Consider the following 20,634-nt stretch of genomic DNA (forward strand, 5'->3'; position numbering starts at 1 on the left):
CCCTGCCCTCCGGCCTCGGCACCTCCCCAGGGTCCAGACGGCCAAGGGTAGGGGGGAGTGTACGCGCATGCGCACACGCGCGCGCCCACTCTCCGCGCCCCCACATTCCGCCACGACAAGATGGGGTTACTCCAAAGCAACGTAGCTTGAAAACCGAGGGACCAAGAAACGCACCTGTGTCAGGCACAGAAGACAGCTGTGGACGGAACGGAGGAAGCATCCTGGCCGCCAGGAGCCGCCGCCCCAACAAAGCAGGACCGACGCACACCGGGGCGGTGCTGCCCGAGGGCGCGCGGGGCCTCCCGCGGGGGCTGCTGCCTCCGGCTCGAAGGCGTCTGCGCCGACGCAGGGCAGGCCCTGGCTCGCCGGCTCGCGGGTGGGGACCCCTGTTCCCCGGCACCCACCCGGGTCCCCCGTGCGGAAGGCGCCCCTCCGGTCCTGGCCAGGCCCCTCCTCGCAAGCGCCGAGCCTCCCGGCCTCCCCAGGGCTCTCGAGGGGCAGCAGGCCCGGGTGGCGGCGGCCCAGGCCGGGCACGGTGAGCCCCGCCGGGGCCGCCTTCCTGCCGTGGGGAAGCGGGCTTCACTTCCGCCGCGCCTGCGGCTCCCTGAGCACCTGACAGGCCCTTCCGGTGTGAGCCCGCCCAGGCCGGGCCCTCCCGGCCGCCCTGCAGGCCCCGGCGCGCGCCCCAGGCCCTGGCCCTGCCGCCCCTCGCTCCTGGCCAGGTGGCTTCCGAGCGGAACCTCACATCTGATGGTCACCGTGTGCGCAAGGCCCGGGCGGCTGGAAGTGCCGCGCTCGGCTGCTGCCAGCCGCCAAGAGCAGCTCCTGGCTCACAGCTGTTGCCTTGTTTCAGTCTATACGCACAATGAGATTATGAGAACAGCACCCGCCGTGCTGGAGTTCTGGGAAAAGGGTCTAAAATCCATGCCAGGGCACTTCCCGGGATGGTGGATGAGGACACCGGGCTCCCTTCTCTCCAAGAAGAATAGCTAGAGGACAGGCAGAAGGGCCTGAGGGAGGCCAGGAAGCGGACTTGGCCCAGTGGATAGGGCGTCCGCCTACCACATGGGAGATCCAAGGTTCAAACCCAGGGCCTCCTTGATCGGTGGTGAGCTGGCCCGTGTGCAGTGTTGCCACATAAGGAGTGTCCCCCAAGCAGGGGTGTCCCCCACGTAGGAGTGCCCCACGCACAAGGAGTGTGCCCCACAAGGAGAGCCTCCCCACAAGAAAAAAAATCTCAGCCCACCCAGGAGTGGCGCCCCACATACTAGAGGTGACACAGCAAGATGACGCAACAACAACAAAAAAGCAACACAGTTTCCCAGTGCTGCATGACAAGAATGCAAGCGGACATAGAAGAACACACAGCAAATGGACACAGAGAGCAGACAACAGGGGGAAGGGGAGAGAAATAAATAAATCTTAGGAAAAAAAAAACCACCTTAGAGGGGAGCAGATATGGCTCAAGCAGTTGAGCACCTGCCTCCCACAGGGCAGGTCCCAGGTTGGATTCCTGGTGCCTCCTGAAAAAACAAAAACAAACAACAAACAAAACAAGTCAGAAAACCAACACAGGGAAGCTGATGTGGCTCAGTGGTTGAGCACCAAATTCCCACATTTAAGGTCCCAGGTTCAACCCCCAGTCCCCGATACTGCAAAACAAACAAACAAACAAAAACATACACATTAGATGGAGAGTGAGTGTACCCTCAGTGGTCTGAGCACCTACTTCCCATGTATGAGGTCACAGGTTCATTTCCCAGTACTTTCCAGAAAATAGTAATAAAATACATTAGTGGGAACAGATGTGGCTCAAGCTGTTGAGCACCTGTTTCCCACAGGGGAGGTCCTGTGTTTATCTCTCGGTGCCCCTCCAAAACAAAAAACAAACAACAAGCAAACGAAAAACCAACTCAGGGGAGCTGATGTGGCTCAGTGGTTGAGCACCAGCTTCCCACATATAAGGTTCTGGGTTCAATCCCTGGCTCCGGTACCTAAAAAAATAAAAATGTCTTTATGACTACCGGTAATGGAAGAAGATATAAATAAATAAAAACAGAAATGAAAGGGGGGTGTTATGACTGACTCCACAGAAATAAAAAGGATCATAAGAGGATACTACAAGAAACTGTATACCAACAAACTATACAACCTAGATGAAATGAACAAATTTCTAGAAACCACACGACCTACACTGACACTACAAGAAATACAAGAACTTAACGCAATCACATTTAAAGAAATTGAATCAGTCATCAAAAATCTCCCAACAAATCCTCTATATTTTAATGTAATATTTATGTAATCTAAAGTATCTTTAAGAAACAAAAATTTTAAAAGTGAAAAAAAAAAAAAGACTCCAGTAAAAGGATTAAGATCCACACTGGGCCATGCCTTACTGAAATAACCTAACAAAAGGCCCTTAACTGAAATAGCCTAATCAAAAGGCCCTACTTAAAAAAGGTTTACACCCACAGGAAATAATTAGCTTTAAGAACATAATTTTCTGGGATCCATCCAGCTGCAAACTACCACATTCCCAGTATTTGTGAATGTTATCTTATTTGGCAATAGGATCTTTGCAGATGTAATTAGTTAAGATGAGGTCATATTAGATATAGAATGGGCCCTATCTCAATATATCAGTCAGGGTTCTCTAGGGAAACAGAATCAACAAGAGATATCTGTCAATAGTAAGAGAGTCTCTCTTACTACTTTATAAGAGTCTCTCACGCAGCCGTGGGGATGCACAAGTCCGGGTTCCGCAGGCAGGCCGCAACCAGGAGCTCCAATGAAAGTCCAGTGAAGGTTCTTGACGAGTTCTGGGAGATGTTGGCTGTCCAAAGACAAGCTGGGGAATTCTCCCTGAATGCTGGAATCGTTTCCCCTTTTAAGGCATTCAACTGATTGGATAAAGGCATCATTCACTGCTGATGGCAATCTCCTGATTGATGCATATGTAATCAGCTATCTGTGCAGGAAAGTCAGTGGTGACTAAAGTCCATACGTGCCCTTGTGTTACAGTTAGCTCAGTGCTTGCTTGACCAAACAACTGGGCGCAATTACCTGGCCGAGATGACACCATCCTAACCATCACACCCAAGATGACTGTTGTCCTTGTAAGAAGAAAGGAATGTGGACACAGACATACACAGGGAAGAAGGTCATGAGAAGATGGAGTAAGAAATTGGAATTATGGATTTACAAGCCAAGGGACACCAATAACTTCTGAAATCCACCAGAAGCTAAGAAAGTGACATGGAACAAATTGTTTCCTTGGAACCTCAGAGGGAGCATGGCCCAGCCAATGTCTTAATTTCAGACTTCTGGCCTTCATAACTAGGAGAATAAATTTCTAGTGTGGTTGGGTTTTTTTTTTAATCTCCTAAATAAAAGCCATGCCAGCTTTCCCTCGGAAAATAGCATGCAGCAAAATATTTGGTAAACTCCCTTTACCCAGCAAAGATGACCATCGGGGGACCTAGAAGCCCAGGTGAGACCACTGCCTTGCCTTCCTCTTAACTTTAGCAGCAAGATCCGGAGCTCCATATCACTTCCAGGAGCAGCTCCAGCTCCCCTTGCCACACTCTCACCGGGGTCCCTCGGGGACACACTGATGCTGACCCGAAGGTCAGAAGGAGAAACCAGGAGAACAGTGCTTTACACTGTGCAAGTTCTTACCACCCCAGACCTTGTCCTGAGCCTTCACAACGACTCTCTGGGGGACTGCTGTTGTCACCCCTTGCACATACAAGGAGGACACAATGGTGCCAAGTTTGCGCCCCCATCACAACTTGGGCTCTGTTCCACTACATCCTTGGACCTTGAATGCCTCTAGCGTTATGACCTTCAGTGAGTGCACCCAGGGCAGGCTCAAGTTTCCATAAGAGGGGAATTCACCCATGGAGAAGTCTGTGTTTCCCCATCACAGCCAGTGCTGTGCAGGAAGGTCAGAGCCCACAGCCCTCCCCAGCACCCAGTTACCCTCCAGCAGCAGACTCCTGCCTGCCAGCAAGAATGGGTCACTATACCATGGGCCACCCAGCGCCTTGCACATGGCGCACTCAGCAAACACTGACCAAGAGACTGAGAAGTTCCCTGGGCTCTAATTGCCATAGCAACAGAAACAGATTTCACGGGCTGAGCAGCCACTATCCCGTTACCTTACAATGACCCCAAGGAGAAGCTCTATTTTATCTGGCTTTCACATATAAGAAACTGAGGCATGGAGAGGTCAGCAGACTCAACATACTCCACTTTCCAAATATAGCCCATGCCCGTTCCTTCTCTAAGTGTCCTTGTTCTCAGGAAATGTGCTTGGAAGTGCTAAGTGTTTGAGGAGCATGATGTATGCAATCTACTCACAAATGTTTAGACTATAGGTAGAGAGATGGCCAGACAGAAAGATAGACTGATAGATAAAATGACAACAAATGTGGCAAAATGCTAATCATTGTTAAATCTGGGTGAGGGGTACACTGGAATCCTATGTATTGTTTCTGTACTACTTTTACAACTTTCCTCTGAGTTTGAAATTATTTCAAAATAAAAAGGTGTGTTGGTCTTTTTATTGGTCATGTATATATAAGGCGTCATTATACTAAATATATATATCCCACATTCATCTCCTCTCTACCTCTGGAACCACTACTGTGGTCCAAGCCCCCATCACCTCTCAGCTTATCATCCTCACTTCCTTACTGGCCTCCCTGCCTCCACCCTCATCCCAACAGCCCACTTCCCATTATAGCAAGAGGACCTACAACTTCACATCCAGCCCACCTCTCACCTGCCCACAACCTTCCGTGGCTCCAGCTCTCTCAGACAAAAGCCCAAGTCCTCACAGAAGCAGCGCTGAGGTCCCACAGGTAGACTGAGCTGCTTCTCCTCCCTCACTTGCTAATGCTTTCCACCCCTCCTCAGCACCCCCCACCCAGACCTCATGCTGCCCTTCAGCTGCTCCCTTGGCCTGAAATGTCTTTCTTCTACAAAGCACTGCCTCGCTTCCTTCAGATTTGACCTTTTAAAAAATCACAACCCACACTCCAGAATTCTCAGTCCCTTCCATGCTATGTTTTTATTATTATTACTATTTTGTAGGATACATACGACATAACATTTCCCGTCTTAACCACTTTCAAGAATACAATTCAATGGTGTTAATTATGTTCAGAACGTTGTCACCATCAGCACCATCCATGACCAAAAGTTTTCCATCACCTCAAACAGAAACTCCACACCAATTACTCACTCACTCCCACTTCCCCAACCCTGGTACCCTGTAATCTTCTTCTCTCTTTATGAGTTTTCATATTGTAGTTATTTCAAATAAGTGAGCTCATACAGTATTTGTCCTGTTGTGTCTGGCTTATTTCACTCAACATTATGTCTTCAAGATTCATCCACGTTGCAGAGGGAGAACTTGCCCATCATTTCCAAAGAAGGAGCCAGATCACCACAGGAGAGAGCCAGGCATGCAAGCCAGAGAAGCCCAGAGATGATGAGTGAGCCAGTCCCAGTACGCTACAGACTCTGGGAGAAAGCATGGCCTGTCAGGACCTTGATTTTGGACTTCTGGCTTCCAAAACTGTGAAATGATAACTTTCTGCTGTTGAAGCCAAGTTGTGTGTGGTATCTGTCATAGCAACCCTACAAACTAAGCCATGGCAAGGTATGCTGAACCGCTGGGAAGGACTGGGGTGAAGTGAGGAGCGTTTCACCGTGTCCTGCTGCACCTTTTAAATTCTGTACTATACGCAAGTGTTCCCTATTCAGGAAATTTACATTAAAAATTGAAGAACAAAAAATAAAAACAATGTGATGTCGCTACTCACTGCGCAGCCTGAATTAATCAGCCTTGAATGCACTGAATCCTCCCGTGTCCTCTGACATCTCTGGTTAAATAAATATGGGGCCTGTGTCATTCCAAAAAAATGTCAACACCAAACTCATAATTAAGTCCCTTGCCTCCCAGCTTGAGCCCATTACAGGGACAGAAAAAAGGCAAAAACCAAAAGGGAAGAAGGCTCCTTAAGGAAGAGGGTAGAGCAAGAGAAAAAGAGAGAGGGTAGAAATTTTAAGATTCTATAAGAGAAAAGAAGACCACAAAACTGAATGACAGTTCCTCCCAACCAAAACAAATCAACACATACATAAACAAGTAAACTCTGCCAGGAAATACATTAATATTATATACCATAGTAATGAATCTAAGGGAAATATCATATGGCTATCTCCATAGACACTAAAAAAAGCCTTTGATAAAATTCAACAGCCATGCATGATAAAAACACTCCAGGACATAGAATTGGGGGTACTTTCTAAACATGGTACCCAGGTCATTAGACGTAGTATTTTATTTAATGGACCCACATTAGAGGCATTTCCTCTAAAATCAGGAACAAGGCAAGGATGCCATTATCTCTACTACTATTCAACAGTGTACTAGAGGTATTAGTCAATGCAATTAAACAAGAAAAATCAATGAGAGGCATAAGAATGGGTAAAAAAAAAAAAAACCCAGAGAGTGACTGAAAAGACCAGTTCAGAGAATAAAACAATTAATATTCAGAGAATAAAAGAATTAATTGAATAGCAGGATATAAAATTAACATATATAAATCAATAGCCTTCATATACACAACCTATAACCGTTAGAAGACATAATGGTAGAGAAAAGCCCATGTAGTAGGAGTGAAGGAAATTAAGCTCTGGGGAATAATTTAATAAGAAATGTGCAAAATCTATACAAAGGCAATTTTGAAATACTTCTGGAAAACATCAAAGAATAGAACAAACAGACACCTCTGTTCTTAGATAGAATGACTCAACATTAAAAAGATGTAAGTTCTCCCTAAGTTATCTTATAGATTCAAAGAAAGCTCAATAAAAATACCAGCAAGCTAATTTATCGACCTGGGCAAGTTGACAATAAAGTTAATATGGAGAAACAAACATGCAAAAATAGGAAGGAAAACACTGAAAAAGAAAAACTTCAAGGAGGAGACTAAGCTTATGAGAATTGACAACACATTTTAAAGCCTCTATAATTGGAAGTGTGGTACTGGTGCATGAATAGACGAATAGACCAATGAAATAGTAGAAATTTCAGAGTTAAACACAAAGAGATACAGAAATTTAGTATAAGACAAAAGTGGGAACGCAAATCACTGAAGTGAAAATAAATGGTGCTGGAAAAAATAGATAGGCACTTGGCAAAATGCGCAAAAATTTATGCAGAAGAATAAATTCCAAATGGACTAGGATCTAAATGCAAAAACATAAGTCATAGAAGAACTAACTTTCAAACAGAACAAAACAAAACAAAACATGGGTGAAGTCCTCTTCAACCTGGGTATAAGAGAAGACTTTCTAACAATGACAAAATCTGGAGGCAATAAAAGGAAAGACTGATACTTTGACTACATAATTTTTAAAATTTGCATGACAAAAATACCAAACAAAGTCAAAAGACAACTGACAGGAAGAAAATAATCACCACATACACCACAAACAAATGGCTAATGTCCCTAATATAAAGAGAACTCTAAAAAAATTGAAGGACTACGGACCAAAAGCCCTGTAGAAAAAAATGGAAAAAAAGACTTGAACTTACAATTCACAGAAAGGAAAAAAAAATGGATTAGACTCAACGGTATCAGTATAAACTCACGGCTTTTAATATATATGCAGATAATATAGAAATATAGATATGGTTAATATATATACATATATTTTCTAGCTTTGTCCACCAAGAGCATGCTTAGAAGCAATGAGCACCCCTAGTGTCCAGATGTTGATCTCTAAACACTATTCTCTAATAGAAGGAACCAGGACTCCTAGGGGAAGTGGTTGATTTCAGGGATAAGGCAGGAAAAAATCAAGATGAGCCTGGAACATCTTGTCATGCTAGAAAGTAAGGAAATAAAACAAACAAACAACAACAAAAAAGGAGATAGGATCTTATCAAAAGAATACAGTGATAACCAATTAATGTGGGAGTTCTCTGCCAGATGTGTACAGAAGAGCCAATTATGTGACACCAGAGTTTCAAAGAGAGAAAGAGTTTATTGCTAAAGGCAAAGCAAGAAGATCAGAAGACCTATTGGCCATAAATCTCCCTCCCCAACCGGAGAAAAGTTTTATAGCATTCAAACAGAGGCAGACAGACTCAGGATGATAATGAGGTTAGAGACAGACACTCCACTAGAGGGTTGGAAAATAAGAAAAGGAAATACAAGTGGGGAGAGAAATAAATGACTTGTCTCGTCACTGTCCAGTTACCAAGTCAAGTCATGCAGTTTCAAAATTTAGCAACAGCATTAAAGAAACAAGGCAGGGACAGATGTAGCTCAGTGGTTGAGCGTCTGCTTCCTATATACAAGGTCCTGGGGTCAATCCCTGGTACCTCCTATTAAAAAAAAAAAAAAAAGGAAGGAAGAAAGGAAAGAAGAAACAAGGCCTCTGGGTTACAGTTCAGTGATTTACAACACTTACAGATAACCACTTCTGGCTACCTCAAGAGGCAAACATGCATCGAGGTTATAATTCAGTCAGTTATCACAGTCATTGGTATTTTCTTTGGCCTACATTGCAAAGTATCAGAAGGTTAGCAATGACTTAAATAAAAAGTCAGTGAGTTAAAACACATCTGGTAATTTTTCAGTTACAACAGGTCCATCCTGAGGGAGATCCTAGTTGCCAAAGCTAGAAGAAATTGGGTAACAAAAGAAATGATAATATTAGAATAAAATAAATATCCACAGCCTATGCTGATATAAATAACTGAAGAAAGAAAGAAATGCAGGGGGAAGGAACAGCTCTTCCTCACAGAAGAATTCTATTTAATGAATGTGGACAGAAAGAGGAAATAGAGACTCATCATTAGGCAACACCACAGTAATAAATGTTGCCAACTAGAACCACCAACGGATGCTAAAATTAGTGGAAGGAAAGTACAGGAGAAGCAAGATTTGCATGGTGTAGTGATTTGAAGCTGGACATACCCAAGAAAAGGTTGTTCTTAAATCTAATCCCTTCCTGTGGGTGTGAACCCATTATAAGGAGGAGTTTTAGATGAGGTTACCTCAGTTCATCCGAATGAGTCTTAATCCTATTACTGGAGACCTTTATAAGAGAATGAAATTCAGACAGAGGGAGAAAGCCACAGAGGGAGCAGCCAGAAGCTGAAACCAACAGAAGCCAGAAGAGAAGGGAGACACCAGGAGATGCCACCAGGAGCCTTGCCATGGGACAAAGTGGCCCAGGACTGCTGGCAGCCAGCCCAGAACATGCATCTTCAGGGAGAAAGCGTCACCTTGATGGTGCCTTGATTTGGACTTTTTTTTTCCCTTTTCCTTTTATTTTTATTTTTTATGTTTTTTGTTTGCTTTCTGTGTTTCTTTTTTTTTTTCTTTTGTTTTTTTTCTTGGGCTTTGTTTTTTCCCTAACCTCAAAACTATGAGACAGAAGAGCGGATGTGGTTCAAGCACTTGAGCACCTGCTTCCCACATGGGAGGTTCCAGGTTCGGTTCCCAGTGCCTCCTAAAAACAGAAACAAACAAAAACAAACAAGCAAACAGAAGATAAAACCAACTCAGGGGGAAGCTGATGTGGCTCAAGCAATTGGGCTCCCGTCTGCCATATAGGAGGTCCAGGGTTCAGTGCCCAGGGCCTCCTGGTGAGGGCAAGCTGGCCCACGCGGAGTGCTGGCCTGTGCAGGAGTGCTGCCCCATGCAGGAGTGCTGGCCCACGCACAGAGCTGGCGCAGCAAGGTGACGCAACGCAAAGAGACACAGAGGAGAGAGAATAAGAGACACAGCAGACCAGGGAGCTGAGGTGGTGCAAGAGAATGATCGCCTCTCTCCCACTCTGGAAGGTCCCAGGATCGGTTCCCAGAGCTGCCTAATGAGAATACAAGCAGACATAGCAAATGGACACAGAGAGCAGGCAATGGAGGGAGGGGGGAGAAATAAATTTAAAAAGCATAGGTTTGTTTTGATTTGTTTTTGTGTTGGGGATTGAACCTGGGACTTAGAAAGGAAGGAATTCCAAAACACAATTCAGAAGTGAATTTATGGATGTGCCATCGTCCATGTCCAGCTTGGAGAAAGATCTGGATCCTCACCACAACCTCCTAGTGATGAATTTCAAAATGTTGGAACTTGTCAGGATGGCAGTGGAAAAGCAGTAGTTGTCTTCGTTCATTCGAACAAGAAGCTCTGGAGAACGGTAAAAGGGGTACTTTTTAAATCTCCAGACAGAGTTCATAAGAAATCAGAAGTGAAAGGCCTTGGTCCTTTAGGAATTCATGTAGCACCATATGCCAAAAAAAATTCCCAATTCCCAAGCCCAAAAGACATGTATTGCTTGTCTGTTACACCAAAAAAATATAGACACTTGGGAAGTGGCTGTAGCTCAGTGGTTAACACCTGCTTCCCATGTACGAGGTCCTGGGTTCAATCCCAGGGACATCCTAAAAAAGTAAGTAGAGAAAGAATTTAGACACTCCTAGTGAAAGTACTGAAGAACCAGAGAATTCAGATAGTACCTCTTCTTGCTATGTTGGAGACAATTTGAAAAATTATAAAATAAGTGCTGTTTATCAGAATATTTTCTATAACCAGGAACAGGGAGATAAAGTGAAGCAAGGATGTAAAAGTGAATTGAATCTGTCCTCCAACAGTGACACACAAGACTTGGTCAATTCACAGAAAACCGTGTGCCATGCCACTTTATCCTTTGAAAAAACAGCACCTCCCTTAGCTACTGACTCTAGTTTGAATTCTGGCAGCAAGACAGAAGATGGTTCTAGAAGATCACTTGCCATGGACAAAGGGGCCAGTTTCATAAGCTGCAGTACTCTGTCTATGGACCTGCTTAAGCTGCTCAAATTAACTTGCCTACTGCCTGTAACTTGGGGATGTCTGCCCCTCAAATGCAAAGAGAATCTACAGTAAAAGATGAAAGTTCCTCAAGAATTGCCCCCCCCCCCAAAAAAAAACTTCAAAGACACAGCTACAGCTTGCCTGCTTCAGGAGTGCTTTAAAAAAATGTCTCAGAGCAGCTTGGGGAGAAAAGTTCTTAACCCTCAAATGAAGAAAACATTTCAGATTTCTAGAAAGAGGCCACCTTTGACATTTGTGTGCCAAAATCCATGATATGCCATCCTCCTTTGATATGCCTAACAGGCTTCACAAAAGTCAGTGTGGAGTCACTTCATCCTGTTTTACCCTTCGCAGGAAACCCAGAATCCTGGTCACCATACCCTCAAATAGTGAGACTTCAACTGCCCCAACCGAACCTACAGCAAAATCATTATCTGGGGAAGCAGACTTGGCTCAACTGATAGAGCATCCCCTACCATACGGAGGGTCCAGGGTTTGACACCCAGGGCCTCCTGACCTGTGTGCTGAGCTGGCCCATGCACAGCGCCAGCGCTGATGCATGCAAGGAGTACCATGGCACACGGGGGTGTCCGCCGCATAAGGGAGCCCCACAGCAAGGAGTATGCGCTGCAAGGAGAGCCGCCCCATGTGAAAAAAGCGCAGCCTGCCCAGGAGTGGTGTCACACACACGGAGAGCTGATGCAGCAAGATGATGCAACAACAAAGAAAAGAGACACGGATTCCGGTGCTCCTGACAAGAATGCAAGCAGACACAGAAGAACACACAGCAAATGGACACAGAGAGCAGACAAGGGCGGGGGGGGGGGGGTGCAGAAATAAATAAAAATAAATCTTAAAAAAGAATCATTATCTGCTATGGATGTGGAAAGGAGCACTGAGCCTTGCAAAGACTCTCAAACGCTCTCTGAAGCTGCCCCTCTATTTCATGAAGAGGGACTTTCAGAAATTCTCGTCCAAGAACACCCAACTTGGAGGCACAGCCACAGGCAGGCTCTCAGGTGGGGTTTGGAAAGGGATGGAAAGGGATGGGCCTGGCTTTGTTGGGAGGAGAAGAGAAGCACAGCGGTACCTCGGTACTCGTCATTAATTGGTTCTGGGAGGAGCGATGAGTACCAAAGACAAGCACCAAATAAATTTTTCCCATAAGGAATAATGTAAATAAATTGAATCCGTTCCCAAACCAAAGACAATGTACATTTCTAAGGCAATATGTTAAAAGGTAGGGCTGCATATCATTACTTTCCATGAGAAATAAGCCCCAAAATTAATAAATACTTAGGTTAAGTAAAATAAAACTTCCCTTTCCCTGTACTGAGAAGAGCCCCTGGCCTAACGGGGTGGTAGGGGGAGAGCGGTGAGCAGGGAGGCCACGTGAGCGCTGCTAGCAGGAGTCCCCTCCCGTGGGGCACCCGGCACCTGCCCTGCAGGGCTTCTTTCTCTTTTCTGCCTTTTCTCAACTTGCACCACGGTCTCTGACACATTCTGTCACCTTCACTAAAAACTCATCCAATGAGGACAGCTTCTGTCTTCTTTCCAGAAGTCCCTTGAAGCTGTGAAATTGTTTGGTCATTCAATAAACCCACATTTCTGCCTGTCAGAGCTTTGTCCGGATGGCACTTCTCCAAAAGTTTTGAACTTCTGCCCATTTTGCACACATTGCTTTTATCAAGGAACTGGGGGCCTCCTCCCTTACCCCCTCCTCACCTGAAGAACTCTCCTCAGCCGCCTCTTGTGGCTGCCCCTTCTGTGGTTGCTGCAGCTCCTCAGGGCTGAGCTCTTCATGATCTTCTTCCACCAACTCCTCCACGTCAGCAGCCTCCGCCTCCAGCCCCACGGATTGGCCCAAAGACCCAACACCCTGCACAGCTGCACCCTCTGCACCTGCGGGCCTGGGTCAGCCTCACACCCTTCAGAGTCTCTCTGAGTCACAGCTTCTGGCCACCAATTCTAGCCTGGCAATGCCTTCTCCTCTTTTGTGATGTAGGTTCTACTTGGCTTTTTTTTTTTTTTTTAAATTCTGGTCTCAATACAGGTAAAAACTTGGTGGGGAATAAAATCCTCAGCCTCGATGAAATTCCCTGACGAATTCATCAGGAGACTCTTTATTAGCACTCACTGTCTCGCCACGCCTCACGACACCATGGATGCCGGCCCTCTTTTTAAAATTATTAAATTATCAAATCAGCCATGGCTGGCCTTAACCACTTCAACACTCTGATCACTGGGTTCTGGTTTGTTTTTCAAAATATCAGTATGCAACACATTCGCTTTATCACATACCATGGCCTCTGATACACTGTCGCCTGCTAACTGCTTCTCCTTTACCCAAATTAAGAACGGCTTTTCAACTTCCTTGAGGGTTTGGGAACGCTGCTTCATTAATGCTCTAACTCCTTTCGCAACATCAGCCTATTTATCACTTCTTTATCCTTAATGATGGTGGCGACCACTGTTCTAGGCACACCGTATTTCCTCGCAAGATCAGCAATGCGAATACCGCTTTCATATTTACCTCTTCTTTTTTTTTGCCCAGTGGTGGTGCAAAGTAATTTTCTTTTCTGCTCAGCGTTATCACAGCTCGTTTTCTTAGGACCCATGACGCGAAAAAACCCACAAAATATGCAAGATGACCACAGAAGCTAAGATAAGACTGCAAAGGGATGTGCGCAGGGCGAGAGCTACTGCCTGAGGCATGACCCTTTGCTTCAGCTGGAAGGGGTAGTGAGTCACCAGGCAACCAACACCCGCAAGTTCTAGCTTGTGCCAGTACCAGATTTTACTAGGATAAAAGTTTCACTTCAAAATGCATTGAGTACCAAATCTGATGAAATTTCAAAGCTGTTGAATACCAAAATATGACTGTAAACCCATTTAGGCGTATTCCGCAGATACCTGCAGCTCAGAATACCTCCCCCCACCGACAGGAGGAATTCCTGGGGCCGCACCAGCGCAGAGAATGGTCCCAGAGCTCAGGCTTTGGGTGACAAGATGCTCTCCAGACACTCATCACCTGAGGCCTCTTGTCAACCTGTTATAGGCAGCTGGGTACCGGAGAATGGAAACATATGCCATCATGAGGACATACCGGAGTATGGCAACTTGCCATTTATTATGGCTGTAGGGAAAACTCCAGAGTTTGACAGGCAGTGGGAAATTTGGTGAAACTTGAAAAAGGGCTGCAGTTTAGTTAATAACGGTGTACAAATGTAAATGTTCTCGTTTTGACCATAGTACGATGGTTACAGAAGAGTTTCTATTAGGGGAACTCTTGGTACTATTTTTTTTCAAGTTTCCTGAGTTAATTTCTTTTAATTGTGGTAAACTATGTAACATAATATTTGCCATTAAAGTAACATTCACAAGGCTATGTAGCCATCACCTCTACTTATTTTCAAATCTTTACATCATCCCAAACAAACTCTGTACCATTAAGCAAGAACTCCCTACATGGCCATCCCTGATAACCTGTAATCTACTTGCTATCTCTACGAATTTGCCTATTCTAGATATTTCAAATAAGTGGAATCATACAACCTGTGGCCTTTGTGTTTGGCTTCTTTCACTTATAATGTTTTCAAGGTTCATCCACATCGTAGCATGAGCCAGAACTGCATTCCTCTTTACGGCTGAATAATATTACATTACATAAACATTGCACAAACATTTTGTTTACCCATCCATCTGTTGATGGATAGTTGAGTTGATTCCATCTTCTGGCTATTGTAAATAATGCTACTATGGGGAAACGGATGTGGCACAATCAACTGGGCTCCTGTCTACCATATATGAGGTCCAGGGTTTGACACCCAGGACCTCCTCGTGAGGGCAAGCTGGCCCACACGGAGTGGAATGCCGCCCCACGCAGGAGTGCACCCTCGCGTGGGAATGCTGCCCAGCACTGGAAAGTTGCCCCATGCAGGAGTGCTGGCTGACACTGAGAGCTGGCACAGCAAGATGATGCAACAAGAGAAACAGAGGAGAGAAAATAAGAAGATGAAGCAGAACAGGGAGCTGAGGTGGTGCAAGAGAGTAATCACTTCTCTCCCACTCTGGAAGGTCCCAGGATCAGTTCCCAGAGCTGCCTAATGAGAACACAAGCAGACACAGAAGAACATACAGTGAATGGACACAGAGAGCAGGGAATGGGGGTGGGGAGTAAATAAAATAAATCTTAAAAAAGAAAAATAATACTACTATGAATACTGCTGTACAAATACCTGTTTGAGTCTCTCTTTTCATTCTTTTTGAGTATATAGCTAGGAATAGAATTCCTGGACTGTATGGTTATTCTACATTTAACTTTTTTTAAGGAACAGCTAAATTGTTTTACACAGACTGCACCATTTTATATTCCCCCCAGCAATGTACAAAGGTTCCTATTTCCTCATCAGCACTTGTGATTTTCTGGGTTTATTATTATTATAGCCATCGTAGTAGGTGTGAAATGGTATTCACTGTGGTTTGGATTTGCATTTCCCAAATGACTAATGATGTTGGGCATCTTTTCATTTGTTTATTGGCCATCTCCTTTGGAGAAATATCTGTTCAAGTCTTTTACCCATTTTTTAATTGGGTTGTTTGTCTTTTTGTTGCTGAGTTGGAAGAGTGCTTTATATAGTATTTTATTCTTTTGAATGCTATTGTAAATGAAATTGGTTTATTAATTTTTTCTTGGATTGTTCACTGCTGGGGTATAGAAATACAACTGAATTTTGCACATTTGTTTTGTATCCTGTAACTTTGTTGAATTTATTTATTAACTATAACAGGGCTTTCTTGAGGGGTGGGGGAGGTGGATTCTCAAGAATTTCTGAAGGAGGCAGACGTGGCTCAAGCAACTGGGCTCCCACCTATTACGTGGGAGGTCCCTGGTTCGGTTCCTGGTGCCTCCTAAAGAAGACAGCAAGCTGGTGCAATGGGCATGTGTGGCAAGCTGATACAACAAAATGATTAAACAAGAGACACAAGAAGAAAAATCTAACGAGAGACGCAACAAAGCAGGGAGTGGAGGTTCCCTGTGCCTCCGAAAGAAGACAAGCAAGACAGTGAGCCGATGCAATGGGCAAGCCCAGCAAGCTGACGCAACAAGATGATACAATAAGAGACACAGGAAGAAAAACATACTGAGAGACACAATAAAGCACAGAACAGAGCTGGCTCGATTAGGTGCCTCCCTCCCACATCAGAGGCACCAGGTTCAACTCCCGGCGCCTCCTAAAGAAACAAGGAAGACAAACAGACACAGCAAGTGCAAACAATGAGGGGTGGGGAGAAATAAATTAATCTTTTTTTTTTTAAAAAAAAGAATTTCCTAGATATAAGATCATGTCATCTGCAATTACAAGGTAGCTTTTCTCCTTTCAATTCCAGTTTGGATGCCTTTTATTTCTTTTTCTCACCTACCTGCTCTACCTAGAACTTCTGATTTAATGTTGAATAGCAGTAGTGCAAGTGGGCATCCTTGTCTTGGTCCTGATCTTAGAGGCCAAGCTTTCAGTTTCCACCAATGATTGATGTTAGCTGTGGAGTTTTCACATATGCCCTTTATCAGGTTGAGAACATTCCCCTCTGTGCTGGTTTGAAACTGCATGTACCCCCAGAAAAGCATGTTCTTAAATCTAAGCCATTCCTGTGGGTTGGGCCCATTCATTGTAAGTAGGATCTTTTGATGAGGTACTTCATTAAGGTATGACCCACCTCAGTCAGGATGGGACTTAATCCTATTCCCGGAGTCTTTTACAAATGGAATGAAGACAGAGAGAAAGAGAAAGCCACAAAGGCCCATGGCGGAAACCAACGAAACCCAGAAGAGAAGGGGAGACCGTGCGGCCAAGTGCCTTGTCATGTGGCAGAGGAGGCAAGGATCGCTGGCAGCCAGTCTTCAGGAAGAAAGCTGCCTTGAGGATGCCTTGATTTGGACATTTTCTTGGCCTCAAAACTGTAAGCTAATAAATTCCCATTGTTCAAGGCAAACCATTCCATGGTCTAAGAAGCTAAAACACCTTATATTTCTAGTTTCATGATTAAAAAAAAAATAACTTATTGAAGTATATCACTCATGCATAAACATACATACACGATAAGTGTATAATAATAATTGTGAACTTACAAAACAAACATATAACATCATACAGGACTCTCATAACTCACTCTACCACCAATAACTTGCATTGTTGCTAAACCTTTCTAACTAATGATTAAAGAGCATCATCAGAATATTACTACTAACCAAAGTATTTCTCCCCCAACCAACCCTATTATTGTCTTTACATCATTTATATATGAATGTACATAAACAATAAAGGTATAGTAAAAGTTATGAACTTACAAAGCAAACATGCATAACATCGTACAGAATATCGTCCCATACATCAACCCTCCACCAACACTTTGCATTGTCATGAGATGTTTGTTACAAATTATGAAAAAATATTGTCAAAATCTTACTATTAATCATAGTCCTTATCTTACATTTGGGGTGTTTTTCCCCCAAGCCACCCTATTACTATTTTTTAAATATATTTTTTATGAGAGAAGTTGTAAACTTATAAAACAATCATGCACACGTGCAGAATTCTCAAACAACACCCCTTCATCAACATACCACACTGTGGTGGAACATTTGCTACAGATAAGACAATATCATCTGATGGTTACCATGTCCATAGTGTACATTTGGCTCACATTTTCCATACTGCCTCATTAATAACACAGTACACCTTTGGCATAGATGCAAAAATATTATATTATTACTGCTACCACAATCCATAGGTCACTCCAGTTGTATTTTTCCCATACTTCTCCACATCCCCAACATCCTGCAGTAGTGATGTACATTTGCTCTAGCTCATGAAGGACACTCTTGCATCTGTACCATCAAGCACAATTCTCACCCACCTCTTGGTTTACTGTGCTATTCAGTTACTAGATTATTCTCTAGCATTCTGTCAATTGGCATTTACATACTAAAACTACCATTTTCAGCCACATCCCCATTTATAAAATAGCTGTTGATATGTGTTACCATCCACTCCATACATGCCCACACTTTTACAGTAAAGCTAATTAAAACTTCTACAAACATTGAACATCAGTAGTCCACCTCAGTCTTCCTTTTATCTCCTTTAAGAATCCACCACCTACCACCACATCTTGAAGTTATTTCCTACAATTTCTTCTAGAAGTTTTATGGTTCTTGCTTTTATTTTTAGTTTTTTTAATCGATTTTTAGTTAATTTATGGATAAGGTACGAGATAGGGGTCCTCTTTCCTTCTTTTGGCTATGGCTATCCAGTTCTTTCAGCATCACTTGTTGAATGGGCTGTTCTGTCCGAGCTGTGTGGGTTTGACAGGCTTGTCAAAAATCACTTGACCACACATGTGAGGGTCTGTTTCTGAACCATAAATTTGGTTCCATTCGTCTATGTGTCTTTCTTTATGCCAGTACCATGCTATTTTTACCACTATAGCTAGGCACTATGATTTAAATTCTGGAGATGATGATTTACTTTTCCTTTTTATGATGTTTCTGGCTATTCAGGACCCCTTACCCTTCCAAATAAATTTGATCATCGTGTTGTTGTTTTTTAACACAGGTGGAATTTTTATCAGGATTGCATTGAATCTGCATATCAGTTTGAGTAGAATTTTTTTTAAGATTTATTTATTTATTTATTTCTCTCCCCTTCCTCTCCCCACCCCAGCCTGGTTGTCTGTTCTCTGTGTCTATTTGCTGCGTCTTCTTTGTCGACTTCTGTTGTTGTCAGCGGCATGGGAATCTGTGTTTCTTTTTGCTGCGTCACCTCTCCGTGTGAGCAGCGCCATTCTCAGGCAGGCTGCACCTTCTTTCGCGCTGGGTGGCTCTCCTTAACGGGGCACACTCCTTGCATGTGGGGTTCCCCTACACAGGGACACCCCCTCGTGGCACGGTACTCCTTGTGCACATCAGCACTGTGCATGGGCCAGCTCCACATGGGTCAAGGAGGCCTGGGGTTTGAACTGTGGACCTCCCATGTGGTAGATGGGTGCCCTAACCACTGGGCCAAGTCCACTTCCCCGAGTTTGAGTAGAATTGACATCTTAATGATATTTAGTCTTCCAATCCATGAGCATGGAATATTCTTCCAGTTATTTAGGCCTTTTTTTATTTCTTTTAACACTGAGTTGCAGTTTTCTGAATATAAGTGCTTTACATCGTTGGTTCCGTTCATCTGTCATATTTTATTTTCACCACTCTTTTGACACTTTTAGTTACTTTTATTGAAAATCTTCATTTCTAGACTCTTTTCCAGGCCTCGCTCTCCTGTCTTCTCTTTTTAGACTCTAGCACACCCTTTAGCATTTCCTGAAATTCTGGTCTCTTGCTTAGAAATTCTCTCAGTTTCTGTTTATCTGTGAATATTCTAATCTTGCCCTCATTTTTGAAAGACAGTATTGGTGGATATAAGATTCTTGGGGGAAGCGTATTTGGCCCAAAAGATAGGGTATCCGTCTACCACGTGGGAGGTCCAAGTTTCAAACCTGGGCCTCCTTGACCTGTGTGGAGCTGGTCCACGTGCAGTGCTGATGCGCGCAAGGAGTGCTGTGCCATGCAGGGTGTCCCCGCGTAGGGGAGCCCCATGCGCAAGGAGTGCGCCCCATAAGGAGAGCAGCCCAGCGCAAAAGAAAGTGCAGCCTGCCCAGGAATGGTGCCACACACATGGAGAGCTGACACAGCAAGATGACGCAACAAAGAGAGACACAGATTCCTGGTGCCGCTGACAAGAATACAAGAGACACAGACGATCACACAGTGAATGGACACAAAAAGCCAACAACTGGGGGGGAAAGGGCGAGAAATAAATGAAAAATAAATCTTAAAAAGAAACCGGTTCCTGCTGTCACTGTGATTTTCTGTCAGCCTGGCTTCCCCTCAGGCTGGGGGCAAAGTCAAAAATGCCAGCCACCGTCCTCTTTCTGACTTGGGGCAGATTCACTCCCCAGCTGTTCCCAGGGTTATATCTTAGCCATCGGAGTCTACCAATCAGTAGCTGAAATTGGCTGCCAACGGTCTCCTCCTCCTGTTTTTGGGAATTGGAGCTTCCAATTCCAGCCACAGAACAGCTCCTGGGGCAGCTTGTGCCACCAGAGTAAAATGATCACCGACCTATACAGCTTGGCCAGTTGTTTCCCAGAGAGGCTGGCGCAGGTCCCTGCAGCTTCCTCCCTGCTGGAGGTGGCACGGGGCCTAGGCTAGACCTGCAATCTGACCTGGGTGGGAAGAAGCCGGTCCCACCAGCACCGGGATCCTCAGTCCGCCCCGCTTCCCCTCGTGCCAGGCGCGGAGTTAAGATGGCGGCTCCCAGCCTTTCTGATCTAGTCATGCTCAAGCTTTAGCTGTTCTCAGGATCATACTTTAGTTGAATTTACTCCTCAGTAGCTGAAGTTGGTGCCCAACCATCTCTTCCTCCCCCATTTTTGGAAAGCGCAGCTTTCAATTCCAGCCACGGAATAGCTCCAGTGGAGGATGGGCCCCGGCCTCCGCGGCATGGAGCGCTCTACTTATGAGTCTTCCCTGCAGATGGGCAGCCTCCTCCTTCCATTCCTTCCAGGATGTGGCAGGATGCTCTCCTGACCTCCTGGAGCCCCCAAACAGACGCTTCAGCTGCTCCAGAGAGCTCTGGGTGTTTGCTAACTGTCCTGTAGCAGGAGCTGACTCTAGGAGCTCCTTACTCCGCCGCCATCTTGC

At 44.7% G+C, this 20,634-nt stretch overlaps 1 protein-coding gene and 1 pseudogene across 1 annotated transcript in view; one reads left to right on the top strand and one right to left on the bottom strand.

Annotated features, from left to right (window-relative positions):
* The window catches only part of FGD3 (FYVE, RhoGEF and PH domain containing 3), a 162,453-nt gene that overhangs the window by 113,034 nt on the left and 28,785 nt on the right, over nucleotides 1-20,634 (bottom strand). The window lies entirely within an intron of this gene.
* Nucleotides 1-20,634, top strand: part of LOC139439424 (FYVE, RhoGEF and PH domain-containing protein 6-like) — a 65,751-nt pseudogene that overhangs the window by 37,878 nt on the left and 7,239 nt on the right.

Source organism: Dasypus novemcinctus, chromosome 8 (genome assembly GCF_030445035.2).
Source record: "Dasypus novemcinctus isolate mDasNov1 chromosome 8, mDasNov1.1.hap2, whole genome shotgun sequence".
In the NCBI taxonomy this organism is placed as follows: domain Eukaryota; kingdom Metazoa; phylum Chordata; class Mammalia; order Cingulata; family Dasypodidae; genus Dasypus; species Dasypus novemcinctus.